The sequence below is a fragment of the Sceloporus undulatus genome, chromosome 6 (genome assembly GCF_019175285.1).
Source record: "Sceloporus undulatus isolate JIND9_A2432 ecotype Alabama chromosome 6, SceUnd_v1.1, whole genome shotgun sequence".
NCBI lineage: Eukaryota > Metazoa > Chordata > Lepidosauria > Squamata > Phrynosomatidae > Sceloporus > Sceloporus undulatus.
The window spans coordinates 118,753,551-118,761,554 of record NC_056527.1 but is presented as its reverse complement, the minus strand read 5'-3'; the positions used below and the strand labels follow the sequence as shown (position 1 = coordinate 118,761,554).

The following is an 8,004-nucleotide window of genomic DNA, read 5'->3' as shown; positions in this document are numbered from 1 at the left end:
GACCGAGGGGGCAGAGAGATTCAAGCCACAGCCCCTGAAGCCTGGCGAGAGGGAGGGACAGAGACTGGACTTTGGGGGCACGAGAGGGGACCTTCTGGGGCGCACCACTCGCCCTCTTTCCCCCTCCCCCCCGCCCCACAGAGGCAAGGAGCCAATGGGCACGTCAATTCCACCTTTCAAAGAAGCTGTCCCACGATCCGGTTGCCACGGCCATGCCGTCGTCCGGCACCCAGCAGCTGAACCCGATTGTCAGGGCCAGCCAGGACCCCTGAAGAGAGGAAGAAAAGAAACCGGGTGAGAGGGAAAGGAGGGACAAGGGAAGGGAATATGGGGCCAAGGACCTCCAGGAACAGGACTAGAGGAGGGAGGCCCAGGGGAAGGAAAGGGGTCCCCAAAAGGGCTGCCACAGTTCACACTGAGGGACATGTGTCCTTCACGCACATGCCAAGAGCTTAGCAACCTCTTTTGGGGCAACGCTCTGAATCCCTTCATCCTCCACAGTTTTATAATTCAGTTGTGAGAACCTAGCATTCCTCACCATGCACTGTGTTGGCTAAGAGCTGCTGGGAGCTACAATCCAACAACATTTTATAAAGCTCAAGCTCATAGAGAACACACCGGGCAAGCTGTGATGTTTAGCCTGGAGAAAAGAAGGTTAATAGGATATGCTCAGCCCCTGTTTAAATGTTGAAGGGATGTCATTTGAAGAGGAGCAAGCTTGTTTTTCTGCTGCTCCAGAGAACCGGACCCGGAACAATGGATGCAAGCTCCAGGAAAAGAGATTCCACCCTCACCATTAGGAGGAAATTCCTGACAGTAAAGGGCTGTTCGACAGTGGATGCACTCCTTCCTCGGAGGGTGATAGAGTCCCTTCCTTGGGAGGCTTTAAACAGAGGCTGGATGGCCATCGGTCAGGGATGCTTTGATTTGATTTCCTGCATGGCAGGGGGTTGGACTGATGGCCCTAGTGTTCTCTTCCAACTCTATGATTCATGATTCTATGATTCTATGTTTCCTTGGTGGACTACAACTCCAGAATCTCCCCCAGCACCCATGGGGATTTTGGGAACTGTTGTCCAAAAGAAGACACTTTTCCAAGGTCTGGGGACAGGAGGAAAGGAAGGTCTTTCAGAAGAGTGGGCTAACTAGTGAGCAAGAGGACGGACAAGAGTCCAGACCTGGCTGAGGGTTGCCCCTCCGCCATCATGGTCACCTGCCCGGTCGCCCTTCATGGAGTCCCAGATGTTGCCAGTTGAAGTCGTCGTAGCCAGCAAGGAGGAACGGCCGCTTCGGGAGAAGGCCACGGAGGTGATGCCACAGATGATGTTGTCATGCGAGTACATCATCAAACTCTGGTGCGGCGCGCAGGTCAAAAAGGCGGCAGGTGGCGTCATCGGAGCCGGGGTGACGCGTTCCCGTTGGGGAGAACTGGCGGAAAGTGGGGCAGAGAACAAACCTCAGGGAGGGCAGAGCAGAGGGAAAGGGGCCCCAAAGCCCCACTGGGCCAAACTCGGGTTTCCCCGCACCAAAGCTACCAGAAGCACAAACGCTGGTTTATGCAAGCCCCTCTACCACCACCCCTGGGAAGGCATCTAGGATGTGCAGTCCTACAACGTCACTCAGTCATGCTACAGTATTTTGCACTGTGAGACCAGTTTCCAACGGCTACAGCTCCATAGGCATAGAATGAGATTTGTAGTTTCTTGGGGTTTTTAAGACTGCTTCTGCCAGTGCTTCACCAAGCTACAAATCCCAGGACTCCTGAAGACAGAGCCATGCTGGTTAATTGAATCACAGGGCTTTTCAAATCTACAGCATGTTTTAGCACGTTTAAAACCATTTCACCTGCTACAGCTCCATCATAGCATAGAATAATGAGATGTGTCTATCTCCTGCCTGGCAAGACTGGGGAGTCTGAACGCAGGGTGAAGATGCCCCTCATTGGCCTGCTGCTTCCCAGAAGAGGCTACTCGTTGCCCAGCAGGGGGACCTGGACAAAGGAGGCCCTGTGGGTCATGAAGTGCCTCAAGGGGTGTTCAAGTATGCATGTGCAACCCCATAGGACAAGATGCCAGTGGTGCCCCATGAGGTCACTGTGCACCCCTGAACCCCACCAGAGCCCTATAATTACATTCTTGACAAGATTACCCTTTGGGACAGCCCTTTTGCTTCCCAAGACCTCCCACCATACCATAAAACAGGCTTTTCAAAAGTACCCAAAATTGAAAGAGAAGTGGACACACTCACTTCCCGCTTTCACAATTACGTTATTTTTTGGGGGACCTGGCGACATTCAAAGGTCCGTGAGGGGCTTAGGAGAAGAAAAATGGCTTATCTTGGGCTTTGACGCCTGATGTGGTCATCTGGAAGGGAAAACCCAGGTCACAACATATCTGTCCACCCCCCATAAAGGATGTATCCAGGGAACATCCAGGTCCCCAATGCTCACTCAGCTGCAAGGACCACCCCCCCCCCTTGGAGCAGACAAGGAATTCAGCCGCATCGCACTCAACACAGACAGCGTTGATGTTCGGACTCATGGCCAGTGAAGGCCCTGCCGACACATGCTGTCCCCGGAATTCCCATAGCTTGATAGAAGCGTCACAGGCGCCCGAACAAAGGTGGCGCATGTCGGGAGAACAGAGAGAGGGACATGACATCGCCACTGTGGCAGGTGAAGGGTTGTGGTCTGCTTGGCCAGTCCTCAAGGTCCCACAGCACTGGGAAACAGAAGGGAGAGAAGGAGTGAGAGAGAGAAGGCCTCTTTTTGCACTAGGCCGCACTTTTGGAGCCACTGATATGGTCTTAGGGAACCCTGGGTTTGTTGTTTACAGAGGGTACTTAGAATTCTGTGCCCAAATATCCGCTCCCACACTAAAGATCCCAGAATTCATTAGGATGTAGGAGGCCTGGGCAAGGCGATAGTTAGTTGACATACAGCGGATGGGAGTTGCCACGACGCCGGTCCCTTGTGTGCTGGTCCTGAGAGGGAGCCCTTCAATCCTGATCGTCAAAAAGGCCCTCAAAATCCCACCATTTTCCACCAGAAGAACCAGGATGAAGGGAAGACGGCCATTTTTATCCCTGTGGCTTATGGTGCTGACAAGGAACTGATTAACTGTACATTTGATGCTTGTATCAAGAGTCAACTCTCCACTGTTTGAAAAATGTATTTTTCTAAAAATTGGAAAAGAGCAACCTTGAAATTTTGCCGGTCTAGGTAAGAGGGGAAGCCATTTTACTACATCAGTATATAATAGGACCTTAAGCACCCACGGATTTTTGGTATCCATGAGGGGTGCTGGAACAAACCACAGCAGATACCAAGAGCCCACTGTAATGCTTCTTCACCATAAATCTGCTGCTTTAATTTTCTATCTGTACAGCACGTCCTTCCTGCCGTCGAGTGGATTTTGTCCAAACAAGTGGCTTGGCTTTTGTACTACAAGTATGAGGACACAACAGCGTCACACACCGCCCCTAGGTCTCCAGCACTCCCAGCTTCCTCAGCCAAGTTGTGTCTCGGAGCTGGTGATGATCTGGTTTGTCGTTGAGAACCGGCAGCAGGAGAGTAGCCTGGAAAAGGATGAGCAAGAAGCCCAAGAAGTCACAGAATTGGGAAGGGACCCAAGGGGCCATCCATCCAGCCCCAGAAACCCCAGCTAAGCATCCTCTTTCAAAACACCCCAACCAAAACAATTCAAAGTCCCCAGACTAGAAAAAGGGGGGCCAGGGACATCAGGGGCCTTCCATTAGGGAGTTGGGTATGTTAAGCCTGGAAGAAGAGAAGGGTTAAGAGGTGGATATGAGAGCCCTTTTAAGTAATTCCAAGGGATGTCATACTGAGGAGGGAGCAAGATTGTTATTTCTGATGCTCCAAAGAACAGGACCCCAAAACAATGGATAGCAACTGCAGCAAAAGAGATTCCAGCGCAACATTAGGAGGAACTTCCCTGGGATAAGGGCTATTCAAACAGCGGACACACTCCTTCTCGTAGTGTAGTGGCGTCTCGTTCCGTAAGGTCTTTAAAGAGAGGCTGGATGGGCCATCTGTCCCAGGGGATGCGTTATTGAGAGTTCCTGCATGGCATAAGGGGCTTTGGACTGGATCGGCCTTGCGGTCTCTTTCCAACTCTATGATTCTAGATTTTTCGCAGCAGAAAAAGAGGCAGCAGGGAAGCCCCCTGCTCACCCGTGTGGGCCTGAGCTCGCGGCTGACGCGGACGTTTCCCGCCCGGGGATTTGAGGCTGTAGAGGAGCAGATGGTGTCAAAACCCCGCAATGCACGTAGTTCCAAATGGCGCATAAGCACAGTCATGGACCCAGGATGACCGCAGCGGATGGCATGGACCGAGAATGGGAGGCGGGAGACGGGCAGAGATGAAGCAAACAGAGTGGGATCGACAGGGTTGCAGACCCCGGCCCTGGCATGAGCAGCAATGTAGCGGGGGGGCGGGTGGTGGTGGTTTCAGTCGGTCAGTTGGCTGCCCTTCCACGCACCCAGATTCTCTTTCTTTTTCTGCTCTGACTTCACATCGTTCTGGCCAAGCTTTTTTGGGGGGTGGGGGGTAATCAGGAGGCAGCCAGGTTTTAGCATTAATTTGGGCATTTGGGGAGGGGGCCAGTACAATGGGACCACTGCACTCTCTCTCTCTCTCAGATGGAAGGATTTGGGGATGCTGATAATACATCTCAGTTCAGATTGGGGGAAAGGGGAGCTTCCCTCATTCTTGGGCTTGAAGAGGGTAAGGGTTGGTAAGTCCCCCGCTCCTTCCCTTCCTTTTCTTTTCCCCTTGGAAAGTGAATGGAGGGGTCAAAAAGGAAGTGAGGAAGGAGGGGGGGGGGCCCACGGGTACCTTGCCAACTGAGCCCCCTCCCCACCCGTGTGCCCCACTGGAGCACTCCAGGTAAACTGTTCTGACAGGTAAATACACCTGTGTCCCCTCCCCAGTTTCCCATCCCCCTCCTGCCCCCCAGTGGTGCTCGGAGGAACTGCGGCAGCGGTGGGGCAGCCTTTGAACCCGGTGGCCTTGTTTCCTCTTTAAACCACTTTTGTAAAGGCAGGGGAAGGGGTCAGCTTTGGGGCCCCCTTCCCCTCCTGCTGCCCCGGCAGGGCTGTGTGTAACCTGTAAACAACTGAAACCAACAACCTGAGCGTGTTGAGTTTTTCTTGCTTACTCTTGGGATGATGAGGGGTGGGATGGCGGGCTGACCTCTCACAATGGCCCTTTGGCCTCTCTGGCTTTTGGACTGGCTTCTTGGATTCCAAGGATAGAAGCTGAAGTTAGAATGAGCCTTGAGATCATCCAGCCAACCCCACAACTGGGTACAAGGCCAGTTTTCACAAGAGGGCACCCCCATTTTGGGGAGCGGAAAATAACTCTTCCAGGCCCTTGCTGAGACAGCTGTAAGCAATACCTCCTTTTCATAAGAACCCAACACTCTCACTGGAACTTCCTCCTCATGTTCCCCCCCAAATAGGCTTGAGTGCATTTTCCAGCCATGCCTTGTGGAGAGTCAGGGGAAATGTCTGTTCACCTTCTCCAAGGCAGCGTCCCAGATACTCCCAGGCAGCAGCCCTTGTGTCTCCCCAGTTGCCTCTATGCCAGCCTGAGCGTAACCACACACTTGTAGGTTCCTTGGCCCCTTGCCTACCAGGTTGTCCTCTCGAATGGAGTCCCTAAAACGGATACACATGTCCTAGAAATGCCACATGCCCAATTCAGAGGGCTTGGATTGCATCCCACAAGAACCTGGCCATGGATGTGCTGGTCAGCAGATGCCAGGGTTATGCTGGCTTTCTTAGCGCCTGGCTCTTATATCAGTCTATTCCACATGGGACCTTTCCCCTCGCTTTGAACCTCTGCATGTGATTTTGTCCCAGGTGAATCACAGCAAGTTTTAGACCATAATCTTCCTGCTATACCAGGTTGAAGCTTGGCCCTGCTTTCCTCCCCCCCCCCCCAACCGAAGAAAAACTTGTAATGGGAATATTGGCTGGACTTGCAAGGAAGGCAGAGTTTGCCTACGTTCCCTGTGCAGCTGAGAAGCCCCTCTATAAAAAGAGGGAACAGGTTGGGTGGAAGATCCTATTTCACCAAGTATGGAGAACCAAAAACGGGAATGAATCAAGGCCTAGCTGGAAGAAGCATGGACCTTGCTGGCCAGAGGACTTTAGACTTCCCCCAGAACTTGGCCAGTGAGCCTTTCCCTTTGTAATTTATCAGAAGCTTAACTTCGTTTGAGAACAACCCCATCATTTCACCTTTCCAAAGGGTTCAGCCAGGATTATGCCTGTTGAGGATCTCCCTCAGAGGAGAATGAACCATATTTTGGGGCAAAAGGGTAAAAAAACCCCCCCCCCCCAAAAAATACTACAAGAGTAGGAAAATGCCAGCATGCCAGTTTTGTTTGGGGACAGAGTCTACAGTTGGCCCTCCACATTTGCAACTTTGACTTTTTACGGGTTTGAGTATTTGCAGTTTGATTAGTATGTCCTCTCTAGGAATCTCCAGGTCCTCCAGCATGTCTCTGCCAGATGTTGACCACAGAGTTGCGCTGGAAAACCTGCAAGTTCCTAGAGAGAACACTTCTCTAGGCATTTGTAAGTCCTCCAACCTGATTCCATGATCAACTTCTGGCAGAGATCTGCTATAGAACCTGGAGATTCTCAAAGATGTGTCCTCTTAGGTAAAAAGAATAGGGCTTTTGTATTCGTGGGTTTTCCACATTCGCGGGGGTCTTTCTCTTCTGGTCCCAGTAAAGGTGGAGGGACCACTTTATGGCCCATCTTCCCTGCAAAAGAACAAAAGTCATGGCACAAATGCAGAGCTGGGTGAAATTCACCGGGGGGGGGGGGATTCAAGTGCCATTAAGCAGCCATTTGGGCTTACTTTGGCACTACATCTTGCTTAATGGCTGCTCCGGAGTCAACCCTTGGAGGATGCTAGAAGTCGGTGCAAAAACAGGGAATTGGCTTGCATATGCTTCACCATCCCTTGGTAAAGTTCCCTTCAAGCTGGGTTGCAAGGAAGATAGTAGTAGATAGCAGTGCTGCTCCAGAGCAAGAGGCACAGCAGCTGCTGACCCTTTCAACTTCAGAGGACAATGTTTCCCATGGTGCTCCCTTTGCCTTCGCAGGCCATAATGAGTACTTGCACCATTCTTCTCAACGCTTGGGTTTTGAAACTAAAAACTGCACTTTTCAAGGCCTATTATGGCTGTTTGCACAGAGAATTTTGTTCTTTGTACCAAATTGAACCTTATTCAGCTCCAGTGAGATTCTCCACTATTCATCTTCTTAGGATTTGGTGAACCCATTTCCCACCTGCCATTTAAATGCTTTTTAATATTCTCTTCGTCCCTGTGCCCCCCAAGTAAGAAGCCCCTTTGCAGGAAGGGTGGCACCTCCTGGCCCTTGGCCACCAAAATGGAGGAGGAGGGAATGGGCAGCCAAGAGAGGCCCCAGAAAGTGAAAAAATCCAGTCTGGCCCACAGCAAGCGTCACAACCATCTAAGTGTCTCTTTATTTCCTTGCAAACTTGTAGGGTGAAAAGACAGGCAGGCTTATTTACAGAAGATGTACATAAGAGGCAGCTGGGGGAGGAAGAAGGAGCTATAGTACAGCGGAGGGAGAAGGGGTTTGGCATCTTAACACGCGGCAGCAAACAGGAGACCCCCCCAACTGAGAAAAGCCCAGGTTCCTAGCGTTACACTGGAGGGGAAGGCAAGCAAAGCAAAGGGGCCGGTGGGGCTTATGTACATGGCGGGGAGGCTTCCTCCACCTTTTAAGGCGCAGGGACAGACTCTGAAGGGTCCCGGCCCCCCTCCCCTGGGGACAGAAGCTATGCAAGGTCCAGTTTCTTTGGAGGAGGGCAGGGAAAAGTCTTCCTCCTTTTGTAGTGCTGCGGCGGCTCTGACGTGGCCTGCGAGAGACCCAGCGCCCAGGAGTCCGGCGGGCAACTTGTCCCCCCATAACACAACAGAGACACGCACCATTGTCTA

At 51.9% G+C, this 8,004-nt stretch overlaps 1 pseudogene; it reads right to left on the bottom strand.

Moving 5' to 3' along the window:
- LOC121933949 overlaps positions 1 to 3,354 on the bottom strand; it is an 11,145-nt pseudogene extending 7,791 nt beyond the window's left edge.
- Between the last annotated feature and the right edge of the window lie 4,650 nt (positions 3,355 to 8,004).